The sequence below is a fragment of the Canis lupus genome, chromosome 22 (genome assembly GCF_011100685.1).
Source record: "Canis lupus familiaris isolate Mischka breed German Shepherd chromosome 22, alternate assembly UU_Cfam_GSD_1.0, whole genome shotgun sequence".
Lineage (NCBI taxonomy): Eukaryota > Metazoa > Chordata > Mammalia > Carnivora > Canidae > Canis > Canis lupus.
In genome coordinates, this window is record NC_049243.1 from 22761848 (window position 1) to 22787922 (window position 26075).

At 32.1% G+C, this 26075-nt stretch overlaps 1 long non-coding RNA gene across 1 annotated transcript; it reads right to left on the reverse strand.

The window, feature by feature from the left end:
• Nucleotides 1–1271: 1271 nt before the first annotated feature.
• LOC119865199 lies at nucleotides 1272–16938 on the reverse strand. Its single transcript, XR_005376359.1, has 3 exons — nucleotides 16228–16938; nucleotides 7447–7492; nucleotides 1272–1654 (listed from the first exon to the last, which is right to left on the reverse strand). It is a non-coding gene; the product is annotated as an uncharacterized LOC119865199 (long non-coding RNA).
• Nucleotides 16939–26075: the final 9137 nt, after the last annotated feature.

Here is a 26075-nt window from a genome sequence, read left to right on the forward strand (position 1 = left end):
TTTCCAAAGAAAGTTTAATAAAAAAAAAAAAACATTAAACATCTCATTTTTAAAATGTCATCAAACCTACTTCAGATTTAATTGTTCTAAGAGCTTTAATTCTGCCACAGTTTTGAGGGTTATCTCCCAGAAATAAATTTCAATTAAGTTGAAAGCAAACATTTGTCTCCAAACACTACTCTATTTCTTAAGAGAATAATACATTATCATGGAAAGTAAGACAAGAGTAAAAGAAAAGAAAAAAAGTAAAGCATAAAACTAATGTCTTCCAATTTAGACAAATGAGGATTGTTTTCATGGGAAAAAATGGGAAATGGCAGCTATAATATGTAATGAATTGAGAAATGGTTTTTGTAATGAATCTGGAGAAATGGTTTTTCAAAATCTTTCTACTTTGTTTTCTCTATCAGACTTCATTATAGTTCCATATACTCAACTGAATGATAGGAAACAATGCTCCATGACCAAAAGTGACACAGTGTAAATTTGAATATAGATGGTAGAAAACATGATCTGAAATCTCCCGGATGCTCATTTCAAGTGTGTAAAAACAGTAAAAAATCAAGTTAAAAATACATGAAAAAATATGACTGTGCTAACCAAATATATAGCCAGATGTCTGCTAACAGTTAATTTATCTAAGTGTCCTGCTTGCTTATCCCTAAACCATAGAACAAGTTGCAACTGGAGTGGTATCTGTCAAAGGGACAGCATGTTTCTCATGACTCTTACTGGAAACTGTTTATTGATGCAGAAAGTACCCAGAGATAAAGCATGTCACCAAGCTCCTTTTTTCCCTTTCAGATACCTGAAGATCGGAACTTATGAAATAGAGAATTTAAATGTTGTTTAAATAAACAATAAGAGGTACAAACACATGGAAATTATTATTTGTTCATTAGTTCTTAAGGTAGTAGGAAAACTAGTACATAGATGAGCAATATTAAAAAAAACTGCTAAAAGCAAGAGAGAGTACATAATAATTCTAAATTGGATAAAATTTCCTGTAACAGTAATCATGAAAGGTTTATATAATGACTTGTAATTTGAATAAACTTAAAGTAATTGTTCTGAGTTCTATTAAGTAAAACATGAAAAATTAATAAGAAAATTAATTTAAAAGAAAATAAAGCTGACGGAAATAAAAGAAGGTGGATAATGAAATTTCAAATCTTTCAGTGCAAACTGTCTAAAGATAATAAATACACTAATACTGTAAATAAATATATCTATGTAAAGACACAATTATTCTATACATAAATTGACTCACTATATGGTCAGAGACTTGGTAGAAGCAAAACTGAAAGACTGTAATGAGTACAGCTACACAAAGTTATGGGAATGGGCTTCTCAGAATAAACACAGTTTGATAACATGTATTGCTATGAATGCTACCACAGTGTACACACTAAAAAGGTTCTCAGGAATCAGGTGGACACTGTGACCACCAGTAGACGGTGCAGTCAGCCTCTTTCCTCAGCCGTACTTGTTGCTACCTCAATAGGCTGGTGACCCAAGTGGCTGATGAACCATGGGCCAAGGATGATGCATAGTTGCAACAACAGAAATTTCTCAGAGCCATGCTGTGGCCCAAACTTGAGTTCCCAACTGGTTAATAGCAGGGGACTCTCCTTTGTCTCTGGTAGATATTAGTCTGCAGGGTATAAATTTGCCACAAATCATAAATTAAAGGCAATGGTTTTCCCTTAGTATTAGAGATACAAATTCTAGAAACATTTATCTTCTCAATAAGCCATGTTCTTTCCCATCATTCTTTGACTTACCTTATACTGCATTCATCTTCTTGGTATTCCATATAATATTGTTTCTAATTCTGCAGCAAACAAAGTAATGCAATATACACTAACACAGACTGGGTTTATCATGCTCCATATTACTCAGAAACAATTGGATTTACTGCTTGTGGGTAGCTTTTTGAAGATTCAGTTAAAGAGCCAGCTGTTGGCATATAACCTTAAAGTTTTATTATTTTTTTTAAGATTTCATTTATTTATTCATCACACACACACACACACACACACACACACACACAGAAGCAGAGACAAAGGCAGAGGGAGAAGCAGGCTCCATGGCAGAAGCCTGATTTGGGACTCCATCCTGGGATTCCAGGATCACGCCCTAGGCCAAAGGCAAGCGCTAAACCACTGAGCCACCCAGGCCTCCCTAACCTTAAAGTTTTAGATGCTTTCTTACAGAATATAGTATTGTGCTTTGAACCAGCAACGCACATATACTTCTGTTTCTTCCCATTGCCAGAGTATCTGGCTAAGGGAATCAAAGAAAATTTGGGAATGCACCTGGCTCAATAACAAAGTTTTGTCTTTGTTATCTTCACCAAGGAATGTGCTGGTTTTCAGGACCTAAACCCAATGGAAAAATGTCTCCACTTGGCGACCTAGTTTAAAAGTTTAATCTTATGGAACTGAAAATTGAGGCAGCCACCAACCTTTTGGATAAAATTCCTTATTCTACTGGAGAAAAAATAACTTGTTGGTCATAGTAATTGAGATAATATGAATAAATATTAGAATTTCTATTATATAATGCGTCATGGAGGTTATGTGCAAGATCCAGGGAATTCCCCAGTCCTCTCTAGTACTGCTCTATTAATTGGATGGTGTTAAAGGAAGATTACAGAAACCCCACACAGGCAAGTCCACTAAGATTTCAGATACTTTGGAAACAGAAGGGAACAAATTCCAGCTACTTAGGTCCTCCCAAGGGTAAAAGGACCCAAATAAATGGTTGCGAAAGGTAGCTGTAAGTACCAACTAGGCCTTGTGACCAACTAACAAAATGAATATTGAAGGAGCTTCTCATGTTTCCTTTGTTTCTTTCCAAATTATGTCTGTTTATATATATTGATTTATTTTTCTTCACTTAAACTTTTATGTTGATGATGATCACTATAATTTAGCTCATAGCTTATAGTATATGCAGTTCAGAATATAATTATATTTAAGGAGAAGAGAACATCATGCAAGAATGGAAACAGTGAGTAGAGTTTGGTCTCCTTATTTACAGAGAGAATGAGTAGATTTTAATATGCATAACATTGGGGGTTTTGCTATAATTGTGTCACAAGCAGTAAGAAAGAGTATTCTATACATCTTTGAATTTTCAATATTTTAACAATTGGCTGACAGCTTTATTTATTTTTTTTGGAAGAAAATGATCTATTTCATTAAAACTGGAAAAAGCTTTACATGTGCCTAAAATTTTTTAAAAAAGAGAAAACCAGAGAGATACATTGGAAAATATGAAAATATTTCAGATGTCAGAAAAGCAAAACAAGTGAAAATTTTGAAATTTTATACTTGATATTCTTGATTTAGTACTACAAAAATTATTTTTAGTTTCATGTTGGTAATTTGTTCTATTATCTTTTTTGGTATATCCTTATAAAATATTTTTTCTTAGCCTTTAAGTCTTTTTTTATAATCAATGTCCAACACTTGTTATATAAAATTATCTATTCATTTTCCCAAACACTTAAAGGAAGTTAGATATTAAGAAATATTATAAATTCTGTGTGTCTCAGACATGTGTGTCTCAGACATGTCTACAGCTTAGGTTTTTAAAAATGTGAATGAGGGATGCCTGGGTGGCTCAGCAGTTGAGTGTCTGCCTTCAGGCCAAGGCATGATCCTTGAGTCCCAGGATCGAATCCCACATCAGGCTTCCTGCATGGAGCCTGCTTCTCTTTCTGCCTGTGTCTCTGCATCTCTCTCTCTCTGGGTCTCTCATGAATAAATAAATAAAATCTTTAAAAAAAAAGTGAATGATTCTGAAACAAAACGGTTGATTATGTGTTAAAACTACTCTGGACTTGCATGTAAAACTAATTGAAAAATGAAAGTTACTAATTTTTTTTCTAGAGTTTTTTATGGAAAGTTCTATCTATTTATATATGTATCCACCTATTGATTGATATTCTAATATTAATTAATTCATTATTAATATTCTTATAAACCTCACCATAGTTTATGGAATTTTTCTCCAGATTATAAGTGAACTAATCAATATTTTTATGATGTACCTAGAAAGGTGAACTAAATATCAATTTACTTAATATTCCCCTAAGGTTATTTTAGCAATATTTCGACAGACTTTATATTTTGAATATGGGATTTTAAATTCAAATAGAATATTTGCATATATAAATCACATTCCTTTAAGATATATATCTTGAATATTAAAAATTATTTGAGTTACATATTATATAGACCTCAATGGAATATGAAAAAAAAACTAGTAAAATAAGTTTAATTTATAATTATTGTGATAGGCAAGTTCTGGGAACTTCTCCAGAAGTTGATTAAATATTTTAATGCAAAAGAACATTCATGAAACCAAATATTGGCTTTAGAGTATCTATGAACATTTACCATAAACCATATCTAAAATTTAAATACAGTTAACCAAATTTTGACCTTTATTTATTCATTTATTTATTTAGTAAGAATTTTATTTATTTGTGAGAGACACACAGAGACATAGGCAGAGGGATAAGCAGGCTCCCTACGGGGAACCCCATGTGGGACTCAATCCCAGGACCCGGGGATCATCACCTGAACCAAAGGCAGATGCTCAACGTCTAAGCCAACCTAGGTGTCCCTTGACTTCATTTTAATGATGTGTGCACGATCTGTTTTAGGTAATACAGTGTAGCCAGGAGTAATACTAGAGCAGGAAATTTTATGTTCAGATACAAATTAGGAATACTCAAGGTAAGGAAGTATTTAGGATTCCCTCCAGATTCCTTCTGGGTCCTCTTTCTTTTCAAACTCAATTAATATTGTTCCATAACAATACCTCAAAGCCAATAATTTAAAATCAAAAGAAGGGGAATCACATTAATTTTCTCTCCTTTTGTGAATTCCATTTTCTTTATTTCCATTTTATTTTCTCCTATTCTTCTTTGAACATGCCTTAGGCATGCTAAAGTGATCTTTAAATGTAAATTAAAAGAGAACATGCTTGTACTTACATAAAATTTTAGTGTGATAATTTAAAATGTGTAGCCATAGAAATGAAGATTCATGTATAACTATAATAGTGTTGGCCTTTTGTAAGAATGTGACATGTGTCTGTAATTCCTTTAACTTGAATTAACTAATACAAGTAATATAAGGAATATATGTATGCCAATTAAAGAGAAAACAGTTTGCTTTTGGCTTTGGAATTATCAAGGGGAATACTTGATTTCTTTTTTGTATTTATTAATATGGAGTGACCCATGTTTTTTCTATATAAAGTACTCTGTGTTGAAATACATAACTTTCTTTTCTTATAAATATTCCTCTATACCATGATAGTACTACTGTAGGCTTATGTATTATTGTCTAGTGCAATCTAGTCAAAAGATTTTACATCCAACTTTCATCAATTCTGTGATTATGTGTTCAACATTGATATATGAGATCACAAAATACCTGAATCTTTTATTCATTTATGAGGAAGGAAATACTGGAAGGAAATCATATTCCCTATAGTTTAATGCTTCTCATAGTCAACCAGTTTTCTTTTCTAAATATAATTGCAGCATCCAAGGGATTTCTGATAAAGCTTATCTTAGCTCTGAAAATAAGAATACAAAGTATGTATAATACAAAGCATTTTTCTTACATGATTTCTATTATAATGTACAGTTTATATTATTTTTTAATGTACAGTTTAAAACCACCCCATACACATACTCACATAAAAAATTAATTAAAACCACCACCTAGCTACTTCATTTTTGAATCCATATATGCCAAAGTATTTTGGGAAGTCATTCTGCGAGGCTGTTAGATATGTCTATTATTTTGCTTACTTATCATATCCCCTTGAGAGAAGCTTATTGCCATCATGAGAATTTAAAGAGACTCAGAAAAGCCTAGTGAATGTGTTAGTCACATAGTTAGTGAGTACTGATACAGGCTGCATGTAAACTTAGTGTTTACCATAGTTTTTTACAGGAAAGGCTTCATGGAGAGGAACTGCATACCATTTGAAGATAAGAAAGGAGGAGGGTACTACGCCTAGCTAAGTGAACATCCTCAGTAAATTCATGAATTGACATGAAATTTGAATGAGAACAGAACAATCTGGGAAAATAAAATCAATTTCCAAATTTGCATTTCTTCTAATTTCCCTACAAAAACAATATATTTTGTTTCTGTTTTGGAGGCTGGTAGCAGTAACAAGGAAAGAAGAAATTTTAACATTCAAATGAGATGGTAAGTCCAACCTAAATATCTGTGGCAAAGAGGAAACACCTACACAAATCCTTATTAAAATTTACACTTACCATAGAAAGTAGACATATGTCAACTCAAAAATAAATCCAATTTGAATGTGGAATGTTCTTTCAAGTAGGATAAAATGCAATTATATGAAAAATTTCTCCACCCTTGACCCTGTATCAAAGATCAGCCCAAATCATTTGTGAAGTGTCCCAGAAGTGTAAATGAAGCCACAGTCTCACTGTTACAATCAGAGCAGAGACTATCATCTATAATTAAATTATGGATTATGATAACTTTATTACCCATCAACTTGGCATTAAACAGCATGAATCACAGCATGGGGTCTCTATTGGCTAATGCTCCTGGGATGAGGATCCAGATGAGACCATTAGAGCTGAAAATAAAAGCTAGCTTCCAGATTTTTGGCAAGGAGATAATGTCCTTCTGCACTGTTTAAAGGAAATGAGAAGGCCCAGACATAGGCAATAATTTTCCCCTGAGACATATATGTATTTAAAAACATTCCTCAACTTTCTTAGAAACTAAAAAGAAAAAGAAATGATATAGTTGCCATTGTCTTTTACAAGATATATTTAATATAAAATATGCCCTTAAAGAGGACAGACTCTGGGATGCCTGGGTGGCCCAGTGGTTGAGTGTCTGCTGTTAGCTCAAATCATGATCCCTGAGGTCCTGGGATCAAGTCCCACATGGGGCTCCCTGCAGGGAGTTTGCTTCTCACTCAGCCTGTGTCTCTGCCTCTCTCTCTGTGTCTCTCATGAATAAATAAATAAAATCTTAAAAAAAAAAAAAAGGGAACAGACACTAAATGATGAACAAGAAGAGAGCTATATCCTCATGTCTTACTTCCAAGACATGTGTAGCATGGTATAAATAATATAAGCAAAAAAAAAAAAATTTATCCCTGAACAAGCCAATCGTTAGTTATTTTTTCTGTTACACATTGTACTATTGAGTTGTTAGTGAAACTCATTAATATATCTAAAAAAATCAAAATATCAAATGCCAATGATTTCTTGCAACTTCTGCCTAAGCATTGTTTTACTATGCATGACTTTTTAATACTTTACAGAATAATTTCTTAATGTCAAAAAAGACTTTCTGAGAAACATTTATTCTCCGTGTTATGTGTTAAATGATTATATAGCTATATGTCTTATGATTTACTTACCATTTTAATTGAAGTGAGTGATCATTGCCACTTTAGAGATAGAAAGCTGAAAGAGAAAATTTATACCATAAATACACAAAAGACATAAAACAGATGTTGCAAATGGAACTCAAAATAAAGTCTACTAGTTAGTATGTGTGTATTATTACTTCACTGATGCTGTTCATTTGTTCATGGATCATTCAGTTTTGCTTGATTTGTAACACTCATGGGTGAAATAATGATGTAAAGACTAAAGAAGTATAGATTTCATTTTTGTTGTGATTGTTGCTCTTTGTTTTTGAGAGTAAAATGTTCTGTGTGTATTTATTTTATATATCTAAATATGTGAGAGAGACAAATATTTGAGAAAAGAAAATATATCAATTTTTACAGATTTTTAAATATTCTATTTAGGATAATCATTTTATATTAAATAATATAAATAAATGCTAAGAGAATAAACTCTTTCATCTTAATCATCAAAGTAAATTTTGTGTCATGATGGCTTTTTTAGGATCAATTTATATTGTAAAGGATCTCATAACTGCTTATATGACACTAGGTAATGTCAAAAAGAAAGATCCAATTTTGAGAGACGTGTTATCTGACAGAAATACCATGAGTGCATTAAAATTTCAGTTTCACTCAAACATATTCAAATTCTTGCTTAATTTTATAAACTTATTTCTATTGATTTTGGTCAAGTAATGAAAACTGCAAAATTACTCGTATTACTAAATAATATGATTATGAACTGGTTAAACTGTTTATAGATGCCAAACCATACCTAGTTAGATATCTGGTTACAAAATATATTTTGATTAGTTACTTGACTCAGTCTTTCTGTGCTATTTATACTCAACATACACTTTTTCCAATTGTCCTTCAGGAGTCAAGCATCCAGTGCTAGTTGATTTTGATGAAGGTGAGTTACTCTGTATCATCTGGAAGGAAGCTTGTGCTATTCTTAGTTGTTATAACCAGCTGCATTACTGAAAGCAGGCTCTGTCCTTACACATTATAAATGGATAGCTTCAGATAAGAAAAAAGCTATCTTGGTGAATGGTGGCCAGAATTTTGATGTTTCTGTCTAGTAAGTGATAGGGTTATCACTCACATCTCTAGGTGATTTGGGAAGATGTCTGTCTGGAGCAATAGATAAAGACTCATTGTACTGTTGCAGAGGAAAAGAAATCCAAGAGAAGCAAGTGAATTCATTACAAAGTAACAAGTACCATGGTTTTCAAGCTATGGGGGAAAAAAAAAAAAAAAAAAACCCTGTGTGAAAAATTAGCTGTTTTCTTTTTGATAAGCGTGTTCTGCATTACTGAAATGTATGTAAGAAATTAGTATAAAAAGGATATATCAAGCTTCTTGTTTATTTTAATCAAGTAACAAGGTGGCATATTTGGAATAAAGTTGTAAAGTAGCTCAATACAAATGAGAAGATTAACTGTAAATGATATAATATACACAATCTGCTTTATAATAGAATGGAGGTCACAAGTGCTAGAATCAATATTGTGTCCAGAGGATTGTTTCCTCTTTCAATTTATTTAGTTTTATTTAGTAGAATAATTTTAAAGGAACTAATTATCTAATAGCTCCTGGGGATGTTTAAATTGCATAAATAATAGAGATAAGTGTAAGTGTTATTTCTTGACTAAATATTTTCTAAAGTATATAGAGAGGAGTTCATTAGATGAAAATAGAAAATCCAATCTATGTTGGGAACTGCAACAATAACAAAACTTCTAAGAAAGTAATGTGGTAGGGGCAATTGGGTGGCTGCAGTTGATTAAACATCTGTGTTCGGCTCAGATAGAGATGCCAAGGTCCTAGGATCCAGCCACCTTAGGCTCCCTGCTCAGCGGGGAGCCTGCTTCTCTTTCTCCCTTTGCCACTCCCCCTGCTTATGCTCTCCTCTCTCAAATACATACATTTTTTTTTTAAAGTAAGAAATGGGTAAAAATATTACCAAGTTTGTATTTGAACAACTGTGGAATTGCCTCAGGACTCTGATTAGGAGTGCATTTTAGAGGTATACTTACTCTGACGATTACAGAAAGGATTATGATGAATGAAACCATTCATCACAATGTCTGACATAGTAAGTATCCAATGAGTATTAGTTATATTCTTTTGTCTTTCTGGAGATTTTGTAATCATTTCTTCTCATGCTTGCTAACTGTAGTAGGGTAGGGAAATATTCCTAAAGTTTGCTTTGGACACAGGTTCAATTTTGACGCCAGTTGTTATTATTTCAAAAAATCATGGAAATAAGTAACTGTAACTCTTGGCTTTCTAGAAATACAACCTCTGAAACCCTGATCAAGTTTTTTTTTTTTTTTTTTTAATATTGTGAATTAATCTGATCTCAAAGTTAATTAGGCCCCATAAGTGTTAACAGTTGAATCTAGATATGAGCGTTATCATGTAAATGTTTAAGCATTTGTATTGTTATTGAGAAGTTCTTTGTCCTTTACAAATTATTTAAGGGGATTATTGGGTGGCTCAACCGTTTAGCGCCTGCCTTTGGCCCAGGGCATGATCCTGGAGACCTGGGATCGAGTCCCGCATCAGGCTCCCTGCATGGAGCCTGCTTCTCCCTCTGCCTGTATCTCTGCTTCTCTCTCTCTGTGTCTCTCATGAATAAATAAATAAAATCTTTAAAAAAAATAAACATTTTAAAAATAATTTTTATGTTTGTTCTAATGTGAGTGAAGTAAAAAATTCTAAACCTATAAAAGACTGCAGCTATACACATTAAAAATTAGGTGGCATATTTCCTCTTTTTGAGATATTTGCTTTATCCACTTTGTTGCTGGTAGGTTTCTTTATGGCAGGTAATATTTTGTATAACTGAATTAGCCGACCCTCCCATTCACTTATACAGACTATAGTTTAAGAAAATGTGATTTTTCCCCAAATCAATTTATTATTTATAATATGTAATTATTAGTGAGCTATCATTAAAGGATGGCATGCAACTGAACAATGTAGTGGAGTAATAAAATTACAGTCCCAAATGGAATAAGTGTAGTATATTTCCAGACATTCTCTAGAAACTGTTAAATCTTGGAATAAAACTATAATCTAGGGGCTCCGGGGTGGCTCTCTCTATTAAGCGTCTGCCTTCAGATCATGAGCTTAGCATATCTGGCTCTGGCTGAGCAGAAAGTCTGCCTCTCCCTCTCCTTCTAGCCCCCCAACCCCACCCCTCGTTTATGTTCTCTCTCTTTCTCAAATAAATAAATGAAATCTTTAAACAAAAATAAAGATCAAAAAAACTGTAATTTGTTTTACTATTTGTGGGTCACTTGTGGAATAATTGCTATTTTTTCTAACGGTTCTGAAATGCAACTTTAAGTCAGCTCTTTGGTGAGCTAAGCCATTAAATATTTAGGATATTTCTGAATTACATAACTTGGAAAAAGACAGAGTATATATATTCTTTATGATAATTCCTATTTCCTCTATAACTTAGCTATTTATTTTATCTCTATGAGAATTCTGAACAAGTCACACTAATTTTCTACCTATGCAAGTCTTGTTTAGACTTTAAATCAAGCTATAATTTCACTATGTGTTTTTTTTTTTAAACATTTTTTAAAATTTATTTATGATAGTCATACAGAGAGAGAGAGAGAGAGGCAGAGACACAACAGGCAGAGGGAGAAGCAGGCTCCATGCACCGGGAGCCTGATGTGGGATTCGATCCCGGGTCTCCAGTATCGCGCCCTGGGCCAAAGGCAGGCGCCAAACCGCTGCGCCACCCAGGGATCCCCTCACTATGTGTTTTTAATAAAGTCAATACACATTCACTTTTTATAAAACTTGTAAAACGTGTAAAATTAGAAAAGGAAATACAGTCATTCATATCTCTACTATAAAGATATATCTATGATAACTGAAGGCCATTTAATATATATATATATTTTATGTAAATGATCATTCTGAATTTACTATTTAGAGTTAATATTACAACACAAATAGTTTCCTAAGCCAATTATTATTTTTTAACATCATTTTAAAAGGTCCTTAATGTTTAGGGTAACCGTATGTTTTGGTTTGCCTAGTTCAGTCCATTTACACCTGTTGCTGGCCTTCTTTCAAACTATCCCTTTTAAAAGTATTTCCAGCTAAGTGAAAATTTTTATTCTTACTTCAGTAATATTATTCTGAGTTAATATCTGTATGTTTTGAAATCTTTCATTTTTTATTCACTTACATAGTTTTCCATGTTTGGTAATGCATAAAACAATACTTTGATAACACTTTTAAGTATACACATTATTTTCCTTATGCAGAATTATTCTTTGGTAGAATCTCCAAGGTAGACTAACTGACTGAAAATAGTTTTATGTTTTCAAACATTTCTTGCATATTGCTGAATACCTTTGCTATTGATTTTCTCATTATGGAGTTGAGAGTCTTTCCAACCTGTTTTCCACTACATGTACATTATGCTTTCCCTGCATAATCCTGTCAGTGAACACAAACTCAGCATGAATATTGAACTATGGTAAAATCTACAAAGTATGGAAACTTCTTTGTGTTCTGTAGATGACAAGAGCAATGTGGTTCTCATTTAATGAATGCTTTGCAGCTCAAACACTAATTAGAGATGTTCTTTTTCAAAAAGATGTTGACCAATTTGTACTTCAGTAATTGTGAATATAAAATGTATATACACACCTAAATTATAATAGAATCAAATAAAAATGAATGTAAATGGATAATACTAGAATATTAGAATATGTAAAAATTATATATTAGAATATAAATGAATATACAATAAATATATATAAGAATATATACAAAATTCATATATATATATAATTTTAGGCTTTCCAAAGTGGTCCAAATAAATTTTTTGTTATTGTGTTAAAACACTAGATTTACCCTCTTAACAAAGTTTTTTAAGTGTTCATTACTGTACTGTTATCAATAAACGTGCTGTTGTACATCAGCCCTCTAGAACTTATTAATCCTGCATAACTGAAATACTGAAATGTTGATTAGCAACTCCCGATTTACCTCTGCCATATCAGCCCTAGCAATCAATATTCTATTTTTTGCTTCTATGAGTTTGACTATTTTGTTTTATTTTATTTTTTAAAGATTTTATTTATTCATGAGACACACACACACACACACACACACACACACACACACACAGAGACAGAGAGAGGCAGAGACACAGGTAGAGGGAGAAGCAGGCTCCATGCAGGGAGCCTGATGTGGGACTCGATCCTGGATCTCCAGGATCAGGCCCTGGGCTGAAGGTGGCGCTAAACCGCTGAGCCACCCGGGCTGCCCAAGTTTGACTATTTTAAATATCTCTTATAAGTGGAATCATGCAATGTTTGTTCTGTAACTGGCTAATTTCACCTAACACAATGTTTTCAAGTTTCATCCAACTTGTTGCATATTGCAGGATTTCCTTCTTTTTAGAGGCTGAATAATCTTCCATTATATGTATATACCACATTTCCTTTAACTATTCCAAAATATCAAAGAGAAGAGAACACTTTGAAGCTCATTTTATGAGGCCAGTATTGCCCTGATACAAAAACCAGAAAAATACACCAAAGAAAACTATAGGCCAATATTCCTGATAAATATAGATGGAAAAATCCTCAATAAAATTCTTAGCAAACCAAATTCAACAGGACATTAAAATGATCATTCATACACCATGACCCAGTGGAACTAATCTTGGATGCAAGGATGGTTCAACATATGAAAATCAATCAGTATTATATACCACATTAACAGAATGAAGAATAAAAATCACATGATATCTCAATAGATACAGTAAGAGCATTTGACAAAATTCTTTTTCATGATAAAATCTTAACAAAGAAGAGAGAAAGTTACTTCAACAAAAGAAAGGCCTCATACAAGTAACTTTTGAACAGAGATTATATGGTATCCAATGTCAGATGGCTGACAAAAATGCTAGAATTTAATTGTACAACTTTGCAAGAGCTCAGAGAAGATTCTGATAACAAACATAAATAGTCCTACCTTTCCAAGTAAATAGTATGGGCAATTGTTTTATATTTTCATCAATAATTACAAAATACTCAGAATGTTCTTGAGACTTTCTTCAGCGTCAAAAACTCTTGCTTTTCTTTGGTAAAATAACAAACTGGTTTAAAAAATGCAGAAATATTTTTTCATGCTAAATTCTATCAATATTTAAGGGCCAACAAAAGTGGTCTCTTTCTTGATTAAAATTTTAATGATATTTCAAGTAGAGGTATTACTTCATCCCTCTGAATCCTCTTATATTTTGTCTTCTATTATGATCATGCATATTTTATTTTGACATAAGAAAAATTTTAAATGACTTTTTCTTTCCACAAAATTACAATTACTTCCATACTCATTCATCTTCATTTACCTTATATCATCTAGGTCAGATCTTTATAGAGTAGAAGTAAAAGCATGCCTTTTTTGCATAAGTGAATAGAACTAGTAAATAAAATCAGTATTTGCATTTGTTGAACAGTATCTGCATTTAGCAGATAATCATTGCTAAAAAGGAAAAATAGTATGTTTACTTTTTATAAGTGATTAGAGAGCCCTATTAGGTGGAAAGAGCACTAGATCATTCAAGTATCTCACTATCTGGGTTTTGTTTCTTATTGTACAATAACTATCCATATACAATTGGATGACTTTTAAATATCTTTTGGTCTCAGTATCCTCATGTTGGAATTATCAGAAGGATACAGATATCTCTAAGGGACCTGTATGGTAAAAACAAAAAACAAAACAAAAAAATAATACCCAAACAACAACAACAACAACAACAATACCCTGTAATTTTACGTCTAGATACATTTTATTGCAAATATGTCAATTCATCTGTAATTTGGATCCAAAAGTATCCAAATACTTTACTTTCCAGTGCTTAAGTCTCCCAAAGCTTTTTCAATATAATGTTTTATGACATAAATTCTGTCTGCTAAATAAACAGAATTCTATGAAATTTTTCTTATTTGAATCGAGCCAAATAGTACTTTTATTTTTAATTTTATTATGAAATACAACAATAATAATCTTTGATGGAATTATCTGTAGATCATTCACTATCTTGAGATAGCTAGGCAGGAATGAGTTATTTTATTTTGGAAAAACTTTGATAAGGGAGAAGAATCTGTCCTTTTTCTGAGTGTTAAATAAGTCTGCAAACCTGATAGCTCAAGGTTTATCTTTTTTATAAAAATATATGATTTCTACAAGAGTGACTAGAAGAGAAAGGCTATTCAACCATGAGTTGGTTTACTAAGTATCCTTCAATGTCAACAGTATGAAATCCATAGCAAACTCATTTTTTAAGAGAATGTTATGCTTGTTCTAGGTTTATAACCGAGTTCAGAGACCAAACCATAATATTAAGCCAAAGTTATCATATTTTTAAAAATCTACAGACATACATTGTTTAAAAATGTTTTTATCAAACATGTTAAATACTTATGGAAAATGATATGCATTATGCGCAATTTCTAATTCAACACTAGGCTTGTGAATCCTTCTGTTCAATTAAGTCTGAAAATCATTCTACAAAAATATTGGTAGGTTTTGTATCTCTTGGTTGAACATGTTTGTAACTATATCTTATATTATAACCATCACTATAACTAGAGTTATAATGACCCATTTTTCAAATTTAAAATCCTAGTGTGTGTATCTAAATATCTATGCCTATGTATTTTGATGCCACAATATTTTCAAGTGGCTTTCAATGCTGATCCCACCTGTTTACACTGGAAAAGTTGACTTTTATGTAGTGAATAATCTTGGAAATCTACCTATATAACCTCACAACCTTATCATAGATTTTGTATTAAAACATTCCAAAGGTCTGCATGCTACTGAAGTACATTTTTAGGAGACTTTATTTCTGCCATGGTTTTCTCTTATACAGAGTACTTTAGAAACCTTGTCAAAGGTTAAGTTATTATTATGTTTTGTGACTTTATAAATTATCTGGGTGTATACTGTACTTAGGTCAAACAGGTAAAAAATATTTGCTTGCAACAAAACTTCATTTTATCTTTTGTACATGGTTACATATGTGCACATTTAAGCACATGGTTAATTAGTGGCTTCTGGGAGGATGAAAAATGATCTCAACTTGTTATAGTATTATAGTTTACTGAATATTATGATTGTCACTTTTTTATGATTGATGATTGCCATTTTTAATGACATAGTCTACAAAGGCTAATGATACACTGGATAGAATCACAATACCAATTAAAGGGTAATGGTCATTCCAAATGTTAATGCTTATAACTCTTAAAAGAGAATACATTGATGGAATACAATCCATTTTAAGGAAAAACTTCCCTTCTACGATGATGTGATCAATTTTACTATTAGCAGTTCAGTGGACATAATAATTTCATCCATTACCATTAACATTCTTTAAACAAGCTTTGGCATATGAAAAATATGAATCTTTTCATTTAGCATTCTTTAAAAAAGGATTTACTTTGAATATGATTATTTGAATGAGAGAAAAGGAGAGCTGTTTAAGGTTTTTGAGAAGTTAAAATGCACCCAATAAAAATGCCACAGCTGTGTGATGATATTGAAGTGGTAAGCTAATGTCATTGCCAAATGTCCTATTAACATGCATACACATATTTATACAGTAACACCAACTAGAATTTAGTTTCCTTTTGAAAAGCCCAAGAATTTATAGAGTGACACAGAACAAAACTGCTGTGTAAATAATAGGTTAGAAGAACTATCATATCTGAGCATTATGAACCTTACCTCATTCTGAAAAGGAGCTGAAGTAAAGTAAGAGAAATGGTCTACTGGCTCCTAATTCATGAAGTGACAATGATGAATGAATGGAAGTTAGCTCCAGCTGTAGCTGTATTTTAGCTCCTAGATACTTTTTGCTGCTAAAGGCACTGAGAAAAAGAAAACCCACAAAATTTCTGATTAATAATAAACAAATGCATTCTTTAAAGTGGTATCTATATAGCGTCCAACAGAGAGTCCAATCAGTTTTCTGAAAGAGAGCCCTTCTTTGTTAACAGCTACAAAAACGTACAAAGACATGTAACTCTTTGGGGGCCGCCTTACATATCTTGGAAACATTGTATTCAGCAGTTTTAGCTTTCCCAAAGTTAAGCAAGTTCAACATCCTATGAAGAGATAAAGAAAATAATATTTGGCTTAATGGCATTCTTCTCTGCACAAAATCTTGAAAACTAGGAAAAATGCAAAATTTAGGAGACGAAAATAAATGAGTAATATTTACCTGTTGCCTAATTTTTTTCAGGACAATTTAGCCTCAATTTTATATGAAAATGTTGCCTTAACAAGTCACCAAAATCTTACCAGCAAATCCAAAGTCCTTTCTTAATCTCTCTCCTCATTCATATACTCATGGTTGAAATTAAACCCTATTATTTCCACAGCCATAAAATCAATGTGCCCACAGCCACATTGGATAGATAGATAGATCCATAACACCTGAAAAGTAAAATATAGGAAAATTCAGGAATTGTAGACCAGAAGAACACTGCTTAATTTTGCTAATTTCTAATTCTGCAACTATAAAATGGGAATTAAAATACTTGCCACATAAATCTATTTGAATATTAAATAAAAATGAGGTAACTGATAAACCAGAATACCTTAATAAGTACTCTAACTATATGTAATATTTTATCTCATTAATTGCCTTAACTTTTTTCTTTCTTTGATATTAATTTTGAGTACTTAAAAATTTTTTTTTTATTTATTTTTTTATTTTTATTTTTTTAACAATTTCATGTTCCAAATGGAATTACACATATTTATTTTTTAATAACTCTCTCTTTGTCTCTTTCTTTGCCTCTCCCTCATACATATACACTGACATATTTCAGAAAAATACTCTTTCCACTAACAACAAATTATTTCCTATGGAAGATGTAACATGCCTACACACCCATTACCTAGTTTAAGGAATAAAATATTTCATCAGTAAAATCGAGTCATCTATACATACCCCCTCAGTTCCATTACTCTCTTCCCTATCTTCAATCTCAGAAAAGATAACCAATCTCATTAGTTTCTAAAAGATCATTTACATTACTTTCTTTTTTATATTTATTGTATATGTTCATACTATATATCCATAATATACTTTCTTTAAATTTTAAATAAATATCACCATAAATACAGTAAACATACTAGTAGACATTTTTCTGGGGCTTTCTTTTCTCACCTATATTGTGTTGGTGAAATTCATTTGTGTTGTTACATGAACATTTCTTTCTTTTTAATGGAAAACAGTATTCTGTTTTTTAACTATACCACAATTTATCCATTATTATTTGAAGTTTATCATTTTAAATTTATTTTCTATTTATAGGTGTCTTAGTTTGTCTCTGTTGCTGTACAGAAATACCATAGACTAGATGGTTTATGGACAACAGAAATTTTTTTCTTACAGTTATGAAGAGTGGGAAGTCCAAGGTTATGATGCCAGGAGATTAAGTGTTCCACTTCCTAGATGGAACCTTTTGCTGTGGGAACTCTTTTTTATAAGGAACCAAAGAACTCTCTCTTATCTGGGATTTCTTTTATAGGAATACTAATTCCAATCAATTTTGTGTGTGTGTTATTGGATGTGTATGTACATGCATGAACAATATATTATTTAGAATTGATTGTTTTCTAATTTTATAGAATAGATGCTTTATTTAGTCTGGGACTTTATTTAGTTTGGGACTTCACTCAAAATTGTACATATTTTCTAATTAGGAATTGGGAAATCTATATATTCTGGACACAATTCTTTTATAAGATATGTGATTTGCAAATATATATTTTCTGAGTCTATGGCTTGCCTTTCATTTTCTTAACAGTATCTTTTGTAGTGCAAACATTTTCAGTTTTGATCAAATCTAAGATTTTCTTCTCAATAGGGTGGTCCTGGTGTCATATCTAAAACTTCATTGCCAAACCCAATGTCACATAAATTTTATCCTGTTTTCCTTTAGAAGTCTAATAGTTTTACAGTTTACATTTAGATATAATATCTACTTTAAGTTTTCTTTTTTCTACCTGTTTCTATACAAGGCAGGTGATGGGGAATGGGATGAGATCATGGGTCTGACAAGGGTTTTGGTAATGCCTGTTATTTTCTTCTGGATGCAGTGGGTTTAGATGAAGGAATTTAGGCCACAGTTCTTCTGCTCTTTGCTTTATAGATTAAAGCAGTTTTTCTGTAGGAAAAGAGGGAAGATTGGCCAGGGCAGAATTTTAGCAGTGGCTGCTTTTGCCCTATGCTAGCTGGCACCTTAGAAGCAGCTTTCTCAGAATACTCCACAATCTGTCCCATGAACCTATAAAGTCTATGAGAGGGTGAGAACTTCCTATGTCATGGCTCACAGGGTCCACACACTTTTACTCTAGTGGACATACTGCCATTTCTAATTGTTAAAAATTTCAAGCTGAATATTTCTTCAGGCTTATGATTTGTCTATTTTTCTTTTATTTCTGTCAATTTTTGCTTCATATGTTTTAAAGCACTTCTACTAAGTCTACATATATTGTGATTATGTTGAGTTCCTACGTGAGTTCCATTGTGTCACTCAAAATTGCGTTCAAGTTTATTTCATTTATTATTAATATAAGCTGCATTAGCTTTCTTATGTTCAGTGTTTTCATAGTATTTTTGCCTGTGTTTTTACTTTCAAACTATCCTTATCTTTATGGTAAAATGGGTACATTCTCTCTCCCTCTCTTCATTTTTCTTTTCTCTGTCTACTAAATTGGAAACATAGCTCATTTATTTTCATCTTAATAATGACTAAAAAATGAAATCCATACAAATCCTTTTGCTGTTGAATTGAATCTTATAGTTTCTAATATAAAATGGAATTATAATTAGTTCTTAGTGTTTACATTACTGTTCTTTTTTTATTTATTAATTTGAGAGAGAGCATGACCAGGGGAGAGGGACAGAGGGAGAAGGGAAGAGAAGCAGACTCCTCACTGAGCATGTAGCCCAAGGTAGGGCTTGATCTCACAACCCTGAGATCATGACCTGAGCTGAAATCAAGAGTGGGACACTTATCCAAGTGAGCCACCTAGGTGCCCCTACACTGCTATTGTAATTGCTCTTGATCTATGAGTAATTAATAAGTATTTTCCTAAAATTTAAACAGCTTGGTATTTATCTATTAAAATTAATATATATTTATTATGTTATGATCAGAAAAATAAAATAATAATCTTTCTTTCACATGCCTAAAAAAATCCTGCTGTCTTTATCTATTACATGTCCTTTAATAAGTATACTTGCTTTCTAATATTTTACACATATCTAGTTATTATATTAATCTTGTTATTATTTAAGTCACTAGATTGAAACAACAATGGTAACAATAAAATATAAAATGTTTATAGGTCCTACTCCATGTCAGGAAGAGCAGAGTAAGTTTTACACATACTAAGTAATTTAATTGTTAAAATGAATCTATGATGTTCCACGATTATTATTATCACTTTAAATGAAGAAATTGAAATATAAAGTAGTAATTTGTGAGGACAGAATAACCAGTAAAAGGAGACAATTACATTGAAATATAGAATAATCTGAAAAATATTTCTAGAGAATACTTTTCACTTCTCACATTTCTAGTTGGTGATATTTTTTATTTTGATTTTTATTTCATATGCCAATCTTCCCTTAGCTTTTAAAATATATTTATTTCTCTATTTTAAATTTTTGATTTTGATAGACTCTCTAATCATGTGTATGTGTATATGCACATACACAAACACATTTTCTTTGAAATGATTGTGTTAATATTATATCTTGTTATTTAGTCTAGAGCTCGTTGCCCTCTAGAGATACCAGTTATTCTCTCAGCCAATATATATTGGCAAAGGCCAGGACCCAGTGCTTGGGATAGCCAATTAATTCAGTGGTAGGGAGAAAATAAGCTCTAATTTGAAGACCCCCAGGCACCATAAAATCGGTCAATCATTTCCTCACACCACAAAAAATTTTATCAGGTCAAGGCTTCATCCTTTCCTAATGAGAAAAAAAAAAAGCAACAATGGTGCTGATTGTCTTTAGATTACTTTTTTCCAGGCCAGGAGGTTTGTATAGGGTAGAAAGCAACATCCCTTTTGTCATCTGCTCAACTGCTTAAAATTATACGAAATTCTGTACTGATTTTGTTATTGAAGTATCACAAACAGGTCTAAGGCAAATCAGGTGCAGGGCCAGATGCTGTTTCTTCCAAGTTAATGACAGAAGAACAATTATTTCTTTTTCCATTATTTCATTCATTCATTGCTTCCAATCCTAGGCCAAAACCACCATTCAAATATACATTGCTTTAGGGCAGCCCAGGTGGCTCAGCGGTTTAGCGCCACCTTCAGCCCAGGGCAGAATCCTGAGGATCCAGGATCAAGTCCCACACAGGCTCTCTGCATGGAGCCGGCTTCTACTCTGCCTGTTCCTCTGCCTTTCTCTCTCTCTCTGTGTCTCTCATGAAAAAATAAATTTTAAAAATCTTTAAAAAAATATACACAAGTTCAAAGTAGTTTCCCTTGTGACCCAAGTGACTTCCTAGACCACAGTATCATCTTGTTTCCTTTCGTATTATCACTGGGATTTATCTTGAAGAATGGAAAGAGTAGTTTGGTTCAGAATCTTGATAATAACACATTAAATGTCTACACACACACACACACACACACACACACGCACGTCTGAGGAACATAAATTGAGGAAAAGCAAAAAATACCTATTATAATAATAATCATAATTATTATGAAAAATTACATATATAAATAATCTTGCAGTGGAATTTTATATTGTCAATTTAAATTAGAAATTGTATACACCTATGTGTGTGTGTGTGTGTATCTTGGGAGGTAGAAGCTGAAACATGTTGAAGGGTCCATGTGCAGTTTCCTTTGAGTAGGAATAAGAAACCTGTCAGGATTATTTATGTTCTCCCTCTACAAAAATAAGACACATAAGAAGGAATCCTAGATCTGTAGATCTCTGAGTATAAATAAGTTTTGTATCAAAGTAGCTAATGTAATTTTTAAAAAGTGAGGGGCAAAATATATAATTATTTTCTCCAAATAAGTACATAATGGAAAATTCTGTGATTTTTGATGCCTTGGGCAATAAATAATAAATAATATGTGCTATAAATATCTTCTAATTATCACTGAACTTTCCCTGTCTCTGCCCTAATTCACTTTGAAAATGTTTAAGATTACCACATACTCCTTAGATAAGTCATGTGTACATTGTATAGTATGCTATCTAGTTACATGTACACTGACTTATGTATTTCCAGGAATACAGAAAAGCTATACTCATTTTTCTAATTCTATAAATCAATGATAATATGCCAACTTCTCTTTTTAGTGTGTTGTTTATTACTATGTGCATTGATCATGAAATACTAGTGAAGATCAAGTAATGAAATATGACAATTTTGGTAGTTTTTAATGTGGGAGCATATTTCTCATTGTTATAGATAAGTTTGAGATATTAAGTCTTGTTTACATATTCAGTGAGAAATCTAATTCTAAGTCACTGGCTTTTAAATGTTTTGTGACTTTTGTTGCTTCGTGATAGTTGTAGTAGATATTTTGCTCATCATGCAGTGTAACTGGCATTCTGCTGCAATTACTTAACCCAGCCATGGATTGTTAGCTCTAGGGAACTGCCAGGACGAAGTAAAGCTTTTTCAAACACTGAGTAATTAACAGAAATGTTTACAAGGGGGAAAACGTGGTTATTCAAATTTCCTTTTAAACAGTAGATTTTGAACTTGCTCTAAATTTGAATATTTCAACAGCTGCACTAAGATTTTATTGTAAAAGTATCCTATTGCCTTAAAAGCCTTGCCTGAATTTGTTCTTTAGAAAGATTACATAAATTATATCGATAAAGATACACAGAATGACATTTAAGAAAATATTATATTTTGCATAAGAATACAAGGTAATGTGGTTCTTAACCACATATAAACCACATATAAAAACGATTGAATTAAATGTTACTAAGTGTATATGTAAACTGCTTAAAGTCATGTGTGATAGGAATTGCTGGTGACAAGGTAGACTTTTTAAAATCTGAGTTTGGGTTACTATCTAAGATAAAATGGGCTAAGCTCATCATACCTGTTCATTAGGTGGTTTCAAAGTTGATAGATTACACCAGAACCCCTCAAGCTCATATACCATTTCCATCTTCCTCAATTCACAGAAAAAAATTATTTGACAGTTTTGATTTCTCTCTAAAGTAGGTTGACTACAATTAAGTGCAATGCAAGCACACTGCTTAAAACTTAATTGATATAACCTACTAAATTAAAAGTGCTTCATTATTTAAAAATTGTTTATTTTGTATAAATAAGAATCAACAGAAGTTTGTAGTCAGAGATTCCAAAGTATTAGAAAATGAACAAGAGCTTTCTAGTTTAACTTCTCTTTGTTTAAAGAAACATTACTTGTAAAATAGTTAAATATCTTTGAGTCTACATAGGTAAAATACAAAGGAGTATTTAAATTTTGCTTGTTAAATAAAAATATTTTATAAATGTGCATGTAAACAATGAGGAAACTTTTTTTTTGCTTAAATTAGATGCATATAGTAGGCATTCATTTATATCTAGTTTTTTTTGATTGATTGATAGATCAATTGATAGATGATAGTACACAGAGAATCAGGTGAAAATATTTACATATGGAGATAAATTGAATTGTTACTCATCTATTAGGAGCTTATTCTCTAGTTACCATTTATACATATGACCTAAAGTTGATTGTCTAGTCTTTAGTCTTGGTTATCCATATTGGTTATATTTTTTGTATTCAGTATGTTTTAAGAAGGAAATTTTTTAGTTTATATTCTTAAAGGAAATTAAATATAAAATGACATATTTATTGAAATAACTTATGAAAAACACTTAGTCCAATGTACTTTCAATATGAAAAATACTAATAGAAGGAGAATGTAATCTCTCCATAAACCAAATTGCTCAGGAAAACTCTAACATGAATCCCCAAAATACTCTTTTGAAAGACATCTTCTATTCTTACATTTATTTAGTTTTTAAGATTTTTTTATTTATTTGAGAGAGAGACAGTGAGAGAGAGAATGGGCAGAGGGGAGAGGGATCCCCTTGTGGGGATCGATACCAGGATCCTGCGATCATGACTTGAGCCAAAGGGAGGCACCTAACTGACTGAACTACCTAGTCACCCAAACCTTTTTTAAAAAAGATTTTTTTATTATTTGAGAGAGAGACACACAGTGGGGAGAGAGGCAGAGCGCAGAGTCTGACCTTGGGCCAGATTTCATGACTCTGAGATCATACCTGAGCTGAAACCAAGAATCGAAGGCTTAACTGACTGCACCACCCAGGCATTCCACTTTTACCAAATTTTTATCAATTTATCTTATTTACTTTTCTAATAATTTAAGGTAGATGATTAAAAACATTTCTTTCAAATCATTCTGGTTAAGAGGTATATCTCTTATCTGAGAAGCTGTGAAGGAACATTAGAGCCCAGTTTTTTCATTTACTTATTTATTTCATTATAGAATAATCGCTTGATTTGTCAGTAACTTTTCTAGATCCTCTTACATGAACATTAGCACAGTTTAATTTGTCTAAATCTGTTGTTGCATTTGGAAGGTACTAAGGTATAATATAAAAGATTGATACAATGTAATACGACAAACACAAAACAACATGGCCTGATAAAACAGAGTAATTTAAGAGAAAGGTTAAATTTTTGGTAAACAAAAATAAGGCCAAAAAGAATCATTTGTTGATACTTGACAAGGTGAGCACCTGAGAATAAAAACGATCTCTAAATTAATCTAGATATTGGATTATACACTTGGAATGAAAGCATAGGGGAGAGCACTGTGGTTGTTGCTTCCACTGCTCTATATCTGGTTCGACTCTCTAGTTTCCTTTGCCCTCTTCAGGGAGAGATTATTTGCAAGAGGAGGCTCAAAATTCCTCTAGAGGCACACTCTGCATTTAGTCAGAAACTAAGGAAAAGTCTAAAAGGCTCCTAGAACAGAATGTTAAACCATGAGGAATGACTTGTTCAATATACAGAGGAAACTAAGAAAATCTGTAGAACAAAACTCTGGTACATATAATATTATTATAAGAATATTTCACCAAGGAAAATAAAATAAACCTTTATATCAGTTTTAATTTGTCCACACTGGTTCATTTTTGGATCACTTAAACATATTCTTAGTTCAGTGTATGTGCAACAATTTGTTGGAGTTGGTTAATTTTAAAAAACTGGTCCAGGGATGCCTTGGTGGCTCTGTGGTTGAGTGTCTGCCTTGGACTCAGGGAGTGATCCCAGAGTCCTGGGATCAAGTCCCACATTGGACTCCCCACAGGAAGACTGCTTCTCCCTCTGCCTGTGTCTCTGCCTCTCTCTCTCTACGTCTCTCTTGAATAAATAAATAAAATTTTAAAAGAAAAAAAAAGACTAGTCCAGGAGACCAAATTTGATATAGCAAAAATGTTTGGTGTAATTTAAGATAAACCATTTAAAAATCATTGGGGTGCAAGAATGCTAGGGTGAGTCTATCAAGAGACATAATAACAGTGATTTAAGAGCATAGATTCCAGAGTTAGAGTGCTTGAATTTGGCTTTGTCACACACAAAGTAGGTAATATATTGAGCTCTGATTTGAAATGATACTGAAACCATTTGAAACAGTGTTTGTTAAACTTCAGTCTGATTTTAAAAATTCCTAGAGGAGATTGTTAAAAATGCTGATCATTGGTCTCTATCACCATATTTTGATTTGATAGATCAAGGTGAATCTGGTGCAATTGGCAACCATATCAAAATTTACAGAGTATTTATTTAAAATGCTACTTTTTTCAGAAAATCCATTTTGAATTATTTAATAGTTTTCTAAGTCAGCTGCTGAAGGAATTACTCCTGGGAAAGGCATATTATTGCACAAACTTGTAAATTACTAAAAATAATATATGTATAACAAAGATTCTCCTAAGACAGTTTGTATTGTGCGAGCTTATATGCAAGCAACTCAAAATTACCTTACCAATTTGTTGGATTGAATTATCAATCAATATTGACTAGGACCTACATTGTAGAATGCATGTTAATGCATATTATTAAGTCTAATGAGAGATAAAATAAAAAAGACGATAAGCTCATTATTCCTGGGAATTTTACAATTGTGTTATTTTTAATAATAGCTCAGAAATATGTTCTAAGATTGGGATTTTAAATGATGCATTTATTTAGTAGTCTATGCCAGCACATCACTGATTAGATGCATACACCCCAAAAGTGGATCATGACTAGCCACTGTGATACAGAAAAAAATCTCTCTCTCTCTCTCTCTCTCTCTCTCTCTCTCTCTCTCTCTCTCTCACACAGTTGGTAACATAAAGATATTAAACTTTACTAGCATTTAATTCATGAATTGATATTAGTGCCCTCTCATATCTTATAAGAAGGTGATATATCATTTATGATAAGCAGAGAAGGGTACTGGCCCATTGCTGTTGCCCAATAAAGCTTGGGTACTTTATGCCTTTGGTGATCATTTTAATTTGTATGGA